Genomic DNA, 17,148 nt, shown 5'->3' on the forward strand with positions numbered 1-17,148 from the left:
GAGCATTCCTTTTTGAGGGGTCATATCATCAGTTATGTAGCTGCTCATATTTTGATGTAAACTAACTTCTCAGTTGGACATTAGTAAATTAAATATGGACAATCATGTCATGGATGTCACATCATACTCATGAGGCCATGCATGGAGCCTTTATAAGAAATTAATTTGTTATAATAGTTAAATCCATAACTAGAAGTGATAGATGCGAAGGCTGTGTTGTCATTAGCTTTGACATTGGAGACTTACACTAACTGCATTTAATCTTACATGCTATCACATCACATTAAACCCCAAAATCCAGTCCCTCACATAGCTGTAAGTAGTTTACAGTGGTTCCTCAGCTTAATTAAGTTTGGTTTTTGTTAATTGCTGATGATGTCACTGATGTTCTCAAATCAGGGAAAGCTGTGGTCTCTAGAAAAAAAGGTCAGTTCCCATTTGCTACAGTGGGGATCGAAAGTTTTGGCACCCCAGGTAAAAATGTGTATTAATGTGCATAACGAAGCCAAGGAAAGATGGAAAAATCTCCAAATGACATCAAATTACAGATTAGACATTCTTATAATATGTCAAAAAAAGTTATATTTTATTTCCATCATTTACACTTTCAAAATGACAGAAAACAAAAAAATGGCATCTGCAAAAGTTTGGGCACCCTGCAGAGCTAATAACTTGTACTGCCCTCGTTGGCAAGTATCACAGCTTGTAAATGCTTTTTGTAGCCAGCCAAGAGTCTTTCAATTCTTGTTTGAGGTATCTTTGCCCATTCTTCCTTACAAAAGTGTTCCAGTTCTTTGAGATTCCTGGGCTGTCTGTCACGCACTGCTCTTTTAAGGTCTATCCATAGATGTTCAATAATGTTGAGGTCAGGAGATTGTGAAGGCCATGGCAAAACCTTCAGTTTACGCCTCTTGATGTAATCCCCTGTGGATTTTGAGGTGTGTTTAGGATCATTATCCATTTGTAGAAGCCATCCTCTCTTTATCTTCAGCTTTTTCACAGATGGCATCATACCATCCAAAATTTGCTGAAATTTTTTCAAATCCATTTTTCCTTCTACTTGTGAACTATTCCCTGTGCCACTGGCTGCAATACAACCCCAAAGCATGATTGATCCACCCCCATGCTTAACAGTTGGACAGAGGTTCTTTTCATTAAATTCTGTGCCCTTTTTTCTCCAAACGTACCTTTGTTCATTCCAGCCAAAAAGTTATATTTTAACCTCATCAGTCCACAGAACTTGTTTCCAAAATGCCTCAGGCTTGTCTATATGTTCATTTGCAAAGTTCAAACGCTGATTTTTGTGGTGAGGACGTAGAAGAGATTTTCTTCTGATGACTCTTCCATGAAGACCATATTTGTACAATTATCTCTTTATAGTGGAATAATGTACCACAACTCCAGTGTCTGCCAGATCTTTCTGGAGGGATCGTGCAGTCAAACATGGGTTTTGAATTGCTTTTCTCACAATCCTGCGAGCTGTTCTGTCTGGTATTTTTCTTGGTCTTCCAGATCTTGCTTTAACTTCCACTGTTCCTGATGACTGCCATTTCTTAATTACATTCCGAACAGAGGATATTGACATCTGAAAATGCTTTGCTATCTTCTTATAGCCTTCTCCAGCTTTGTGAGCGTCAACTATTTTCAGTTTCAGTTTTCTAGACAACTGCTTAGAAGAACCCATGGTGCTGATTGTTGGGACAAGGTCAGATGAGTCTGGCCATTTAAAACCTTTGAGATTGACATCACCTGGTCTTCCCAGACGATTATTGAGAACAATCCATGACACTGGCAGGTCTCAGCTTTGCAAAGGGGGCAGTGCATGCTATAAATTCTGCAGGGTGCCCAAACTTTTGCAGACTGCATTTTTTGTTTTCTGTAATTTTGAAAGTGTAAATGATGGAAATAAAATATAACTTTTTTGACATATTATAAGAATGTCTAATCTGTAATTTGATGCCATTTGGAGATTTTTAAATCTTTCCTTGGCTTCGTTATGCACATTAATACACAATTTTACCTGGGGTGCCCAAACCTTCGATCCCCACTGTATTTGGTGATCTGTCAGTTAGGATTAATGGAGAAATTTGGGCAAAAGGGACTTTGCTACAAAATAACTGATTTTCTATCAACAGAGTTGTGTCTTAATTGAGAGTTGTGCAAAATCTAGATGTCTTTATTTAGGTGGTGTTTTATGAACGGTGTAGTTAGGGTCGTTTGGTATATTTTATTTAGTGTCCTTTGTATTTGCTTTTTATTTACCTTTTTGTGCACTTCATTACTTCAATATTTGTGTACCTTGGCTCTACATTTTTGCATTTTTCTATTTTGCTTTGTGATCGGTGTTTTCATTTTGAAACTAATTAGCTAAGGAGCTATTTTTGGCATAAAAACCTTGGATAATTGAAAAGAGCTTCTGTATATTGTACCGGACCTTCAGAACACCGTACTGACCCCTGTCATAGGCACTCGTCAAGTTTGCCAACTATGCCTGTGATCTATTAATGGGGGAAGCAGATCTTTTATTTTCCCCCGCTCCCCCCATCCTTCATTCAAAGATTAACTTTCTTTGATGGTACAGCTCCTGGAAATATCAAAGACAAATTTGTTCTCACACTTGTTTTTGACATTTAACAAAATGGCAAATTTTACACAAAATCTCTGAATTTTCTCTAAATTTCAGAGAGATTAACATTTTTATATTTATGCTGGCCTTTTTATCAGCTGCCAGGTAAAAATTATACAAGCCATATACATGGACATAAAACTAGGCTGAGGAAGAAAGCCTGTTATAAAGTTAATGTTATCTATAGCGTAACTTTTTTTTTTTTTTTTTTTAAATCCCTGTTTGGTTATTTTTTGCTGCCCCCTACTATTGGGAAACATTCCCTTGACTTCCTTTACCACAGTCAAAACAGGAAGTTAAAGAAACTCTCCAACTTGTCCTTGGAACAGGTATTCCCATTGAAAGATTACCTTTTGTTCTGGGAACAATTTTGGATTTCTACTCACTTTCTTTATAGATGACTTTGATCACCAGTAGAAATAGAGATATTAAATTTGACAGAGGTGCTAACCATTCCCCTCTGTATCCAAAACGAAAAAGAAAGGTTTTGACTACTAATACATTTTAACTAGAAATATATGAAAATATATAGCGCACATAAGTGTAAACATGATGTTAATTAAAGTAAACCCTCCTATCGTTTCAGTCAAGGAAGCTGCCATCTTGGCCTCTAATAATTCTTCAACTGCCATAATGCTGCACATGTGATCAGTTATGACACCAGCCATTGGATGGTTTGAAAGTTTGGTTGAGAGCACAACCAATGGGAAAGTTAGCATTTCCGGCATGCCGGGAATGTAAGTGTTTTTTGAAACTGGGTTTACTCCCGCTTTAAATACAGCAAAGGGTTATATAAATGTGATACTAATAGTTTGATTATAAGAAGTTAGGTAGAACAACCACTGAATGAGTAGAACATTTTTTCAGAAGAAATTGCTCACAAGGAATAATACTTTTAGGTGTACGTTTAATAACCAGAGTTAATTCTTGCATTATCACTGTTCTCTTAACACTCTCTAACATGGCCAATTTTTACACCTGCTCTGAGGCTGTTTAATAAACTGTGTTGTGTTGACTCCAGGTCTGTGATAAGCGGCGTTAGCTAGCAACGTGTTAGCATTGTTAGAGAGTGAAAGGAATGTGAGGAAGGTTTAACCGCTTTAGCCCCGGGAAGATTTTACCCCCTTCCTGACCAGAGCACTTTTTGTGATTAACCGCTTTGGCCCCCGGGAAGATTTTACCCCCTTCCTGACCAGAGCACTTTTTGTGATTTGGCACTGCGCCACTTTAACTGACAATTGCGCAGTTATGCGACCTTATCCCCAAACAAGATTGATGTCCTTTTTGTCCCACAAATAGAGATTTCTTTTGGTGGTATTTGATCACCTCTGCAGTTTTTATTTTTTGCACTACAAACAAAAAAAGAGCAACAATTTTGAAAAAAACACATTTTTTAACTTTTTGCTATTATAAATATCCCCCAAAAAGATATATATTTTTTTCCCTCAGTTTAGGCCGATATGTACATATTTTTGGTAAAAAAAATAGCAATAAGTGTATATTGATTGGTTTGTGCAAAAGTTATAGCATGTACAAATAGTGGATATTATTATTATTATTATTATTTTTTTTGTAGTTGAACTAGATGGACTTGTGTCTTTTTTCAACTGGACTAACTATGTAACTATGGATAGATTCATAGCATTTTTATTATTTTTTTTCGGTCAATTTTGACACATTTTTGGGGCTATTGGCATTAATACAGCGATCAATGCTATAAAAATGCATTGATTACTGTCACTGCCATTGTAGGGGTTGACACTAAGAGGCGATCAAGGGGTTAATTGTGTTCCCTAGTGTGTGTTCTAACTGAAGGGGAGAGGGACTGACTAAAGGAGATGACAAATCGCTGTTCATACTTTGTATGAACAGACAATCTGTCACTTCTCCCCTCAGAGAATCGGGATCCCTGTGTTTAAGCACAGAGATCCCGGTTCTCGCGTGTTACGAGCGATCCGGACACTCGCATCGGCTCCAGGGGGCGAGCTGCGGGCATGCGTGTGCCCCTAGTGGCCCCCAGAAGAAGCGACATAACATAACAGCAATTTGCGGAGCCGGGCCATCTTGCCGCAGTACAACTGCGGCGGCTGGTATGCAATCAGTTAAATACCTGCACATCAGCCGTCCTGTGTGGGGAAACCTATGATCTACAGTAAAAGATCATAGATTATTTATCAGAACTGTTTACAAAATAAAAAGAATGAACACATGCAAAAGCACATACACACCCTGGCTAATATTATAAAATATAGGTTAATCCTCAGAATTTATGGGGTTAAAATATAACAAAAAAATATATATACGCACCTTTATTAAAATAATAAAGGTTATTGTATAGCCCCCTGCCATCCCACCCATCCCTAGCTAATGGCAATTATCTCCAGACACATTTCTTTTTCTCTTTTACCATGCCCACACAGGAATGAGCTGATGTTATGTGTTTGTGTGGTGCAATTTCAGCCTATTCATTTTAAGGGGCCATTAACAACATGCCTGTGCATGAATCACACAGAAATATACTGTGCACTCCTGCCGTGGGTGTCAATAGAAAATCAATGACACCCCAAAGGCTGGTTGCAAACGCATTGTGTGTTCCCACACCGGACCTTGTGCTTTTGGTGCACTGCGGTGTAAAATGATCCCATTTAAAAAGAATGGTCTGAAATCATACCACGCAGAACCACATGTGAATTGCAGAAGAATGCACAGCTCCTTCCTGTGTGATTCATGTGTGGGCATTGTATGAACCAGCCCTAAATGGTCTAAAGTCGAACCACACTGCATCAAAAGTAGTGCATGCACTACATTTTAAACAGCACTGTAACCGGATTGCATGGTGCAAAGGTACCATGCGATCCGATGCAGGCAAACACACTGCGTTTGCAACCTGCAATTGGAGTGTCGTTAACTTTCTATTGACTTCTGATGCAAATTGCAAATGGAGTGCGTTTTGCATACAGCCTGACTCAGTGAATTTCTGTGTTATTCATGTGTAGGCATGGTGTGAACTGGCCCTTAGAAAGAGTACATAGACCTGCTATGGCTGGCCATACATTAATATGTTTTCTTGATGTCCAATCAGTGAGTTGACTTGATTCACCCATCCACACACTCACATTGAGGGGGGAATACTTTCAGCTGAGCTATTGTGTTCTGACAGCAGGGGGACTTCCCCTTTGTCAGAATACTGATCAGTACTGAAGGCTATAGCTGGCAGCACTAAAGCCCCATACACACTATCAGATTTTCTGCAGATTTTTTCCTTCAGATTTATCAAAAACCGTGTAGTGCAAGGGCCTGCCTGATTGCATACAAATTGAAACTAAGGTTTGACCTCATATTATATGGTTTTGGTAAATCTGAAGGAAAAAATCAGCAGAAAATCTGATAATATGTATGGGCCTTAAGGCTTCGTTCACACCTGAGCGATCTGGATCACAGGTGGAATCACTACAATTTTGCCTCTAATTTCAATTCAGGGCAAATTGCGGGACACTTGTGCAATGCCATTACTTCTGCACCCCAATCACGCCATGATTTTCTGTGATTGTCACTTGATAAATCTTGCTGAAATCGTGGCAAATCGCAATGCTTGTCACTCAAAAAGAAGCAGGAACTTCTTTTCAGCGACAGCATCACGATTTGTCGCAGTTGCAGCATTATTTATCGTGTGACAATCACAGCAAAATCGTTTCGCGATTGGGGTTCCATTAGGAAGTAATAGCATTGCACAAGCATCCCGCGATTTGGAATCACGGGCAGAATCACCGTGATTCTGCCTCCAGAGCCAATTGATCAGGAAAAAACAGACAGACTGGTTGTACAGAAGTCAATCTACCACTTGACTTCTGTACTACAAGCCTGCCCATACATGGATCGAAAATTCAGTTGGTCCCCGCTGAACCAGACACATTTTGATCCATGTATGACTGGCATAAGAAAGCGGTCCCCTGCAGTAGGGATGGGCCTAACACCCCCTGGTTCGATTCGCAGCAGAACATGCGAACAGGCAAAAATGTGTTTGAACACGCAAACACCGTTAAAGTCTATGGGACACGAATGCGAAAAATTAAAAGTGTTAATTTTAAGGGTTAATATGTAAGTTATTGTCATAAAAAGTGTTTGGGGACCTGGGTCCTGCCCCAGGGGACATGTATCAATGCAAAAAAAAGTTTTAAAAACAGTAGTTTTTTCAGGAGCGGGGATTTTAATAATGCTTAAAGTGAAATAATAAAAGTGAAATATTCATTTTAATTTCGTGCCTGGAGGGTGTCTCTAGTATGCCTGTAAAGTGGCACATTTTTCCCATGTTTAGAACTGTCCATGCACAAAATTACATTTCTAAAGGGAAAAAAAGTCATTTAAAAGTAATAGCGGCTATAGTGAATTGTTGGGTCTCATTGAAAGGCATTGAAAATAACGGCATGGGATCCCCCCAGTCCATTACCAGGTCCTTTGGGTCTGGTATGAATATTAAGGGGAACCATACCAGACCCTTATCCGAGCATGCAACCTGGCAGGCCGCAGGAAAATAGGGGGGAGAGAGAGTGCTCCCCCCTCCTGAACCATATCAGGCCACATGCCCTCAACATGGGGAGGGTGCTTTGGGGGAGCCACCCAAAGCACCTTGCCCCCATGTTGATGGGCACAAAGGCCTTATCCCCACAACCCTTGCCCGGTGGTTGGGTCTGCATGCGGGGGGCTTATCTTTAACATGGGAACCCCCAGATTCCACCCCCCCGTGTTGGAAATGGAAAACGGGTACATTGAACCCATACCATTTCACAAAAAAAGTATCAGATATTTGAAAAACCACAAGACACACTTGGCGTAACTTTGTGGGACATTTTTATTTTTTATTTTTTAATAAAGGACCAAAGTGTGCCTTGTGGTTTTTGTTTTGGTTGAGTTTTTGTGAAATGGTACCCGTTACCATTTCAAACAGGAGTGGCAGGATCTGGGGGTCCCTTTGTTAAAGGGGGCTTCCAGATTCTGATAAGCACCCGCTCACAGACCCCCAAAACCAACGGGCTAGGGTTGTGAGGATGAGGCCCTTGTCCTCATCAACATGGAGACAAGGTACTTTTTGGAGGGCTACCCCAAAGCACCCTCCCCATGTTGAGGGCATGTGGCCTGGTACGGTTCAGGAGGGGGGCGCTCTCATGCCCCCCCTCTTTTCCTGTGGCCTGCCAGGTTGCGTGCTCGGATAACAGTCTGGTATGGATTTTTGGAGGGACCCCCACTGCATTTATTTTTATTTTTGCGCAGGGTTCCCCTTAAAAACCATACCAGACCCAAAGGGTCTGGTAATGGACTGGGGGCATCCCATGCCATGTTTTCAATTACTTTTATCTGTATTGGCGAGACCCAACAATTCATTATAGCCGCTATTACTTTTAAATGACTTTTTTTCCTTTATAAATGTAATTTTGTGCAGGGACTGTTCTAAACACAGGAAAAATTTGGCACTTTACATGCATACTATAGACACCCCCAGGTACAAAATTTAAAGCAATATTTTACTTTTATTGTTTCACTTTAAGCATTATTAAAATCACTTCTCCCAAAAAAAACTGCCGTTTAAAAAAAAACTAATTTCATTGATACATGTCCCCTGGGGCAGGACCCATGTCCCCAAAAACTTTTTATAACAATAACTTGCATATAAGCCTTTAAAGTGAACACTTTTAATTTTTCATGTTAATGTCCCATAGACATTCCGGTGGCTTTGGAATTTGCCCGAACACTGCATATTGTTTGGTGTTCACTAGAACATCCGAATAACCAAAGTTTGGCCCAAACTTATGCTCAGGCTAAACCGTTCGCCTGCCCCTACCCTGCAGTAGCAAATATGCATCTCTCTGTCATTGATGTGTACTTAGGGTTGCCACCTGTACGGTTTTTGAATGATGTGTTTGGGTTTTCATCTGCTCCAGACCCAGACACATCATTCCCCCCGGGATGCACCGGGAACGACATGTCTACACAATCATCTGATGCATGTATCCCTTCCCACCATCCCTGCAGCCTGTCTCACTCACGCAGCAGAACAAAGCTGCCTCCTCTTCCTTCTCATTCAGCTCTGTATACACACAAGGGGGGGGGGGGCAGGAACACACACTGATTTCAGGTCTGTACAAAGTTCTCTATGCTTTGTAGATGGACAGGGAGGAGGGGGAGAGAGTGGCTGGGAAGGAGAAAACGAAAAGTATGTACACTTGGTATGAGAAAGGGACATATGCCAGAAGTGTGTGATGAGTTTGAAACCTGACAGACCCTTCCAGCACTAGCCCTCTCCCTCCCAGAGTACCCACCAGCTCATATCTAACCCCCCTTCCAGCACTAGCCCTCTCCCTCCCAGATTGCCCCCAGCACATATCCAACCCCCATTCCAGCACTAGCCCTCTCCCTTCCAAAGTGCCCCCCAGCACATATCCAACTTCTCACAGAGGGGATGATCATGAGAGATGGAGGACATTTGGCCTGGATGCCCACACCAGCTCCTGCTTGGCAAGTTAGTGGAGCCAAGTGCCAGAACTTATTCCAGCACTGGGCTCCAGGACTCAGCTTGGATTCATGGGATGCTGGGATTTTGTTAAAATCTCAGGAAAGGCCCATTAAACTGGGACACTTGGGAGGTTTGGATTTGTATTAGACGGGGGAAAGGATTTGTGTTTGTGAGGGATAAGTTTGTAATGGCAGGGGAGATTTAGGTGGAAAGATATGTGATGGAACTGGAGAGAGGACTTGTGTAGGAGCAGCTTGGAGGAAAGGGGATTTGCGCTAGAGAGGATGAGGGGAGAGGAATTGTTCCAGGATGGGGAGCATGTTGTGCTAGAAGGGGGATTTGGGGGGGTCATTTATACTAGGAGGGGGATTTATGCTTGGGGGGATGTTAGGGTGGGGTATTTGTGCTGGGATGAGGGGGAAGGAGGGTTTGTACTGGTTGGCGAAAAGGATTTCTATTAGGAGGGGGAATTGAGGGGGTGAGTGCTGGGATGGGGAAGAAGGGGGACTAGGGCTGGGGATGCTAGTGGAGGAGGATTTGTGCCTAGGAAGGGGGAAGAGGATTTGTTTTGAGGGGGGAATTGTTCCGGGAGGGGGAGAAATTATTTGTGTTGGTGGGGTGGAGAGTGAGCATAAAGATTAGTGCTGAAGTTTTAATGTTTTTTTGCAGGAGAGGGAGTTGTGATATTTGATGAAAGAGTAACATGGATGAGAGTATTGCTTGTGGGGGGGGGGGGATTTTGCGTTCTTCTTAAAACTACACGTTGTGTTACACACCCCTGACTGCTGTACTCTTTTTGTTTTGTACTCATGACTCCTACTATGCATTCCACACTCATGTCCCCTGCATTTTGCACAGTAAATATTCCTGACCCCTGTATTTCATGCGTAACACTCGGCCACACCCACTGCGCTATGCATTACTGTTCTCCTTGAGGCAACCAAGTGTCCCAGGTCTTGTCTTTTACAATCTTATACTAATAAAAAAAAAAGATACTGTGATCATATTTGCACTCCTGGGTTTAAAAGATAAGTTTGCCTTTTAACAAAAAATAATAAATGCACATTTTTTTGCAGGTAAAAAAAAATGTTAATTTACAATTTTTTTTTGTTTTAGAAGCCTGGAAAGCATGCTGTGTTGACTTTTTAAGTGTAAATCAAGAAAATTAATTTATTATAGGTATTGTCAGTGTTTCCATATCATGTTTCTACTGTTCAAATATTCACTGTATTAGTTTTCAATAAGAGTTCTGTAATTTCTCAGGTTGCAAGTAAAAAAATGTGCTCTGCCTGAAAATTTTCCATATTTTGTCTGTAAAAAATGCTGCGGGAGGTTGGAAACCCTGTCCCCCAGTTGGTTCCTTGGTTTGTTGATCAGTTTATCCTCTCCCAAATCTTGGCATCTCCCAGTTTCTCTCATGCATAATCAGTAGGGGTAGGGTTTGAGGCCAGCCAGTGCACTCATTAGGAGGGAAGTACGCTATAGGTGGGCAGGCTTGAGAAGAGGCGTTACCACTTTGAAATGTGTAGCCATACCCCCTTCTGCTCCCCAATCATCTTAAGTCATCCTGGAATGTTGCCTCACTATCCAACTGGCTTTGGTGTTGTTGTAGCTCTATATGGTGCAGCTGGTGTCTCGCTACATCTCCCTGGATTGCTGCAATTTGGCTTGGGTCCCAGAGAGGACTTTCCTTGGTTTTAAGATATGCCTTCTTTCATCTTACTAAATGGGAGTGCATTGTTTTTGTTTTGTTTTTTATAATAAACACTATCTTGCTATATTTTTGGTACTGCTCTTGTTCATATATTGAATAGAAAATATATTTTTTTTCTAGACAATATTGCCAGAAAAACATATTTTTTCACTGAAATAATAGATTGATAGTTGAAATGTAAAAATTGTTCTGGTCGAAAAACGGGAAAATAGGTGTGAGAGCATGGAGTGTCAGCACCAAGCCAGATTATGAAGGTGGTGCATGGGAAAACTAAAACGGAATCAGAAAGAAAGTGTCAGTGGAGTAGGAAACAATTAAGATTGATAGCAGGGGCTGCATCATGAAGTCCAGGAGCAGTGAACATAAATGATGGGGCATGGCTTTGTTTAGGTATTATGTTTAGGTATTGGCTATACGACTGATATTTGGCATGGTGCATTAAATAACTGTAAAGGAATTTTCACACTAGCTCTGGAGACCAGGGAAGGTGGGGATGGGGGGTGGGGTTTGGGGTAATGCACATGTTCTGGGCACAGCACACTTGGGGGCTATTACACACGTGCTGGGGACTGGCCTCTGAGGGGTTAACACATATTCTGAAGACTAGGTGATAATGGGTTAAAACATTTGCTGGCAGCTGGGTCCTGAGAGTGCAACAGATGTACTCACAACTGTCCACTGATGAGTTCATGCAAGTCACAAGCTATTTGCTGAGAGGTTGACACACATATTTTGGGTACTGGGTGCAGAGAGGTCAAGGTACATGTCCTGGGGACTAGGTACTGACAGATTAAGACACATTCACTGAGGCTGAGTTCTTAGGGGTTAACAAACATTCTCTGTAGACTGAGTGAGGAGGGGTTCACACATCTGTGCTGGAGGCTAGCTGCTAAAGGGTTAATACACGTCAGCTGAAAACTGAACATGACATGAACAGGTGTGTGGGGGATCTAAGATTAAGGTGGGTACTGGTTTCTAAGGGAATCATTCTCATTCATTGATGATAGGTCATTGAGAGGTTTTGCACATACATTGCACACATGTCATTGAGGGATTAAAGCACATGTTATAGAAACTTATCAGTGATGAATAAATGTACACACACAGGAGATGGGTTACTCAGGTTTTAATGCTCCTTATGGTTAGACTGATCACTGAGGGGATAATGCACATTGTCTGCTAGCTAAATGGCCTAGAAAACTATGTTTACTGGAACGGCCACCACTGGCATTGATACTGCTAAATGAGTTGTGTGCTTGGGGAAGAATTCACTTGATGTATACTTTTTAATATGCAATTTAAGTGCTGGGCATGTGGGGACTGCACAGTGAGGTGCCTCTGTAAAGGGAGCTGGTCACTGTGGCACAGAGCTGGCAGAAGGACACACAGGGGAGATGAGTGTGTGTGTGTGCTATAGGTGAAATCTCGCTGGAAAAGGACCACTGGGGTTGATTTACTAAAACTGGAGAGTACAAAATCTGGTGCATCTCTGCATAGAAACCAATCAGCTTCCAGGTTGTTGTTTTTTGTCAACGCTTAACCTCTTTGCCGTCCGTGCTATAGCCGAAAGATGGCTACAGGGTGGACTTAATTTGCCGTGAGGGCGTCCATGGACATCCACCCATGCATGAGTGGCCTGCGCACCCCCTGCAGAACGCTCGTGGCGTGCTCTGTTATCAGCGAGTCTACGAGCCGATGACAGCTGATCATGTGACCTAAACAGAGCCGGTAATTGACAATTTATTTTTCCTCACTCTGATAGGATGAGAAGAAAAAAAAGCTGATCACCGGCGGCTGTGAGAGGGACATCAGTCCTGATCGCGGAGAGGCTTTTGTGCCCACTAGCCTCACCTACCAGTGCCCACCAGCGCCACCTACCAGTGCCCACCAGCACCATCCATCAGTGCCCACAGTGCCACCCATCAGTGCTACCTATCAGTGCCCACAGTGTGTCATCACCAGTGCTACCTATCAATATCACCTACCAGTGCCCACAGTGCCACTCATCAGTGCCCATCAGTGCCACCTACCAGTCCATATCAGTGCAACCTACCAGTGCCCATCAGTGCCACCTACAAGTGCCCATCAATGTCCTTCCTGTCTGTGCCTATCAGTGCTGTTTTATCTGTGCCTATCAGTGTCACCTTATCTGTGCACATCAGTGCAGCCCATCATTGTCCATCAGGGCAGCCCATCAGTGCAGTCTCCTCAGCGAACATCAATGAAGGAGAAAAATTACCTGTTTGCAAAATTTAATAACAAACTATTAAACTTTTTTTTATTTTTTTATTCTGTCTATTTTTGTATGTTTAGCGAAAATAAAAACCCCAGCTGTGATTAAATACCGCCAAAATAAAGCTCCATTTGTGTGAAAAAAAAAGATAAACATTTAATTTTAGTACAGTGTAGCATGACTGCGCAATTGTCATTCAAAGTGTGACAGCGCTGAAAGCTGAAAATTGGTCTGGTCAGGAGGGGGGTTTAGGAGCCCAGTAAGCAAGTGGTTAATTGAACAAGCTGAATTTAAAATCTGATTGGTGACCATACTCAGCTGCACCAGCTTTTGCACCCTCCAGTTTCAGTAAATTAATCCCAGTGTGTGAGGTATGACACCACTGTTTTATTTTGTCCATGTGTGAAAACTGTACATTTCTATATTTAATTGTAATATAGTGGCAACAAATAAGTATGATCAGGAAGGCAAATGGAGTTTCAGATTGTGTGACTCTCAGAACTCATAACAGATGTAAAACTTGACATAAAATTGTAAGATATGTTCCAACTGACCCATATGACTTAAGGGTTTATTTACTAAAGGAAAATACACTTTGCACTGAATGTGCAATTGGAAGTAAAGCTGCTGTAGATCCGAGGGGTACATGCAAAGAAAATTAAAAGCAGCATTTTAGCTTGCACATGATGGGATGATAAAATCAGCAGAGCTTCCCCTCATTTCAGATCTACCCCTTAGATTTAGAGAGACTGCACTTCCAAGTGCACTTGCAGTGCAAAGTGGAATTTCCTTTCGTAAATAACCTCCTTAGTGTCCCAATTAGGTAGGAGCTCTTGGTTCACTCCGAACACAGGTTCAGACTAAACTTTGCTTGTTCGGGTGTTAATCTAGCTGCACTTTTAGCTTGTTAGGCGAGAGCTGAATGCCACATAGCAATGTTTCCCCTGCTATTATATATTGTATATGACAGCTTCCTCTACTCTGTCAATGGTTGTAAATAAATGAACCACTATATATCTCTGCCATTACTAGTATAGTGTCTGTACGAATCAGTACCTTGATCATGATCAGAACTATACTAGTATCCCCAATAGTATAGTGCCCCCAAAAATGCAGGATCAGCCCCCGATCCCTGTCAGCACTTGCAACATGTAGCACAATACACCATGACCATAAATGTATGGAGAAATTTGATTTTATTGGATGTCTTATAACAGAAAGTAAAACATCTTGGGATTTTGTTTCCAAAATTTTAGGCATTTATTCTATAATAAAAAAGAATAATCTAGTGGTGCTCAAATGTCACTTAACCCCTTTCAGCCCAGGACCATTTTGCTGGCTTAAGACCAGACCACTTTTTGCGATTCGGCACTGCATCGCTTTAACTGACAATGGCGCGGTCGTGCGGCGTGGCTCCCAAACAAAATTGACGTCCTTTTTTCCCACAAATAGAGCTTTCTTTTGGTGGTATTTGATCACCTCTGCGGTTTTTATTTTTTGCGCTATAAACAAAAATAGAGCGACAATTTTGAAAGAAATGCATTATTTTTTCCTTTTTGTTATAATAAATATCCCCCAAAAATATATAAAAAAAATGTTTTTCCTCGGTTTAGGCCGATACGTATTCTTCTACATATTTTTGGTAAAAAAAAAACGCAATAAGCGATTATTGATCGGTTTGCGCAAAAGTTATAGCGTTTACAAAATAGGGGATAGTTTTATGGCATTTTTATTCATCTTTTTTTTTACTAGTAATGGCGGCGATCAGCGATTTTTATTGTGACTGCGACATTATGGCGGACACATAAGACATTTTTGACACATTTTTGGGACCATTGTCATTTATACTGCAATCAATGCTATACAAATGCATTGATTCCTGTGTAAATGACACTGGCAGTGAAGGGGTTAACCAGGGGATGGCAGTGTAGGGGTTAAGTGTTCATAGGGGCGTGTTACTAACTGTGGGGGGCTGGGCTTTGTGTTAGTGAACACTGATCTCTGCTCCAATCACATAGAGCAAAGATCAGCATCACTTGTTGCTAGGCAGAACGGGGAGATGCTGTTTACAACGGCATCTCTCCGTTCAGCCACCCCGTGAGATGATCGCGGGTATCCCTGCAGTATTTGAGTCCGCGGGACTCGTGACCGGACTCACAGGGGTTCCGACCAGCATGCGAGCGCGTCGCCGGTGGCGGGTACATGATGGCAGGGCGGCATATTAAAATGGGCATACCTGTACGCCAATATGCCTGCCTGTGCCATTCTGCCGACGTACATCGACGTGCGCCGGTCGGGGAGTGGTTAAAGAAAGCTCTATTTGTGTAGAAAAATTATAAAAAAAATGAATTTGTGTATAATTTAAAGTAGCACAGTGTATAGCAAAACATTTCCCGGTCGTGAAAAAGGTAATTCACAGTTTTTTATTTTGGCAAGGTGGTAGAAATTGCTCATTATGATTTACAGGGATCTGCACTAGTGGATGAATGCGCTTAACAATGGATTGATATCATGACATTTTTTTTTATTATTTGTTAATAAAGGTCTTGTTAAAAAGTGTGTGCCTTTATTTAGACTTTATACTTTTTATGTCAATGAATGGGGTACTATGTGAGCTCCACTCATTCACCTAAGGGTAAGTATCTGGGGAGACGGGCCTTGTTATTAACAGGGGCTTCCAGATATCCAAAGAGGTCATTGTCCTCAACGTCCCCCCCCCAACAAAATACCCCATCATGTTAAAGGTCTGTGGCCTGATATTGATCTAGAGTGGGCCTGCAAGCTTGTCCCCTTTACCCCTTTATCCAGGATGCATGCTTTAATAATGAGTCTAATAGGGATTTGGAGGGGAGGACCTCACACTTTTTTCTATTTTTTTTGTGTTGTGTTCCGTTCCCCCTTAAAATTCATACCAGACACAAAGGGAATTGGGGGAGTGGGCTCCATGTCATTTCTAGTCTCAACATTGCGTGCTGTTATTCATGCCTTGTTCACTTTCCCAGTAACTTTGCAAATATGTCAAAATATCATGTGTAGGTGTTTTATGAGCTTTGAAATGTTTATTCACAAAAGATTGTGTACCATAATACGACGACAAGAAATATTTTATAAAATAGCTATAAAACATACAGCAATTTTTACCCTTTGATTTTGCAGTTATTATTGGTTGATCTCTAATTGTCTTTAGATGTAAATTGTTACTGTTGTTAAACTAGTACTCTACATTATCAAGATTAGCAGCTTCATGTTAAATTGCAGGTTCTGAGCTCGAGAACAGCTGCTGAAGAAGCTCAAAATGGGTTTGAAATACAAAACAGGTGCTATTTTCAATGTGTAAAAGAACATACAGTACAGTTCTTATGTAAGTTAAATAAAAATAGACAAACTTCTGCTCTGCCTGCCTAGTTGTGTTTATCATGCATTCAAGAAGCTGCCTTGTATACATGTTTCAAATCAATCTTCTGTTTTTCTATGGGGCTACCTTCCTTACATGCCAAAATAGTCTGCATCATAACTTTAAAATCTTTTTAGTCTTTCTGCTTTATTATTGCATGAAGGTTATCTCCTTTCTAGTTTCTATACAAAGTGATAAAATAATTGCATTGATAACATCTACAGTATCCTTACAAAGAACTGAAAGGGGAGAAGAAGAAAATGTCAGATATTCACTGTTAAAATATTATTACCACGTTTATGCTAGTCACAAAGATACATTAACTTAGGCAGACACTTAGCAGCAGAAAGATGCCCCCACTTACACATGCGACCAAAGAAAGAAAGGAAAAAAAGGCTTAGAACACTTGTATAATCTCCAGCTTCAGTAGGGTATTTTTAGAGAGAAGATCATACCCACAAAAATGTCAAACTTCTGTACTTTGTGTGATGCACACACAAACACATACACACAACGCACACACACAGGCACACACACACATACACTATATTACCAAAAGTATTAGGACACCTTTACACACATATGAACTTTAATAGCACCCCGGTCTTAGTCCATAGGGTTCAATATTGAGTTGGTCCACCCTTTGCAGCTATAACAGCTTCAACTATTCTGG

General features: G+C 41.3%; 1 protein-coding gene across 4 annotated transcripts in view; it reads left to right on the forward strand.

Moving 5' to 3' along the window:
• LINGO2 (leucine rich repeat and Ig domain containing 2) overlaps positions 1-17,148 on the forward strand; it is a 2,286,714-nt gene that overhangs the window by 534,992 nt on the left and 1,734,574 nt on the right. The gene's annotated exons all lie outside the window — the stretch shown is intronic.

Source organism: Lithobates pipiens, unplaced genomic scaffold (assembly GCF_037356315.1).
Source record: "Lithobates pipiens isolate NorthernLeopardFrog02 unplaced genomic scaffold, aLitPip1_a1.2 Scaffold_13, whole genome shotgun sequence".
NCBI classification, from domain to species: domain Eukaryota; kingdom Metazoa; phylum Chordata; class Amphibia; order Anura; family Ranidae; genus Lithobates; species Lithobates pipiens.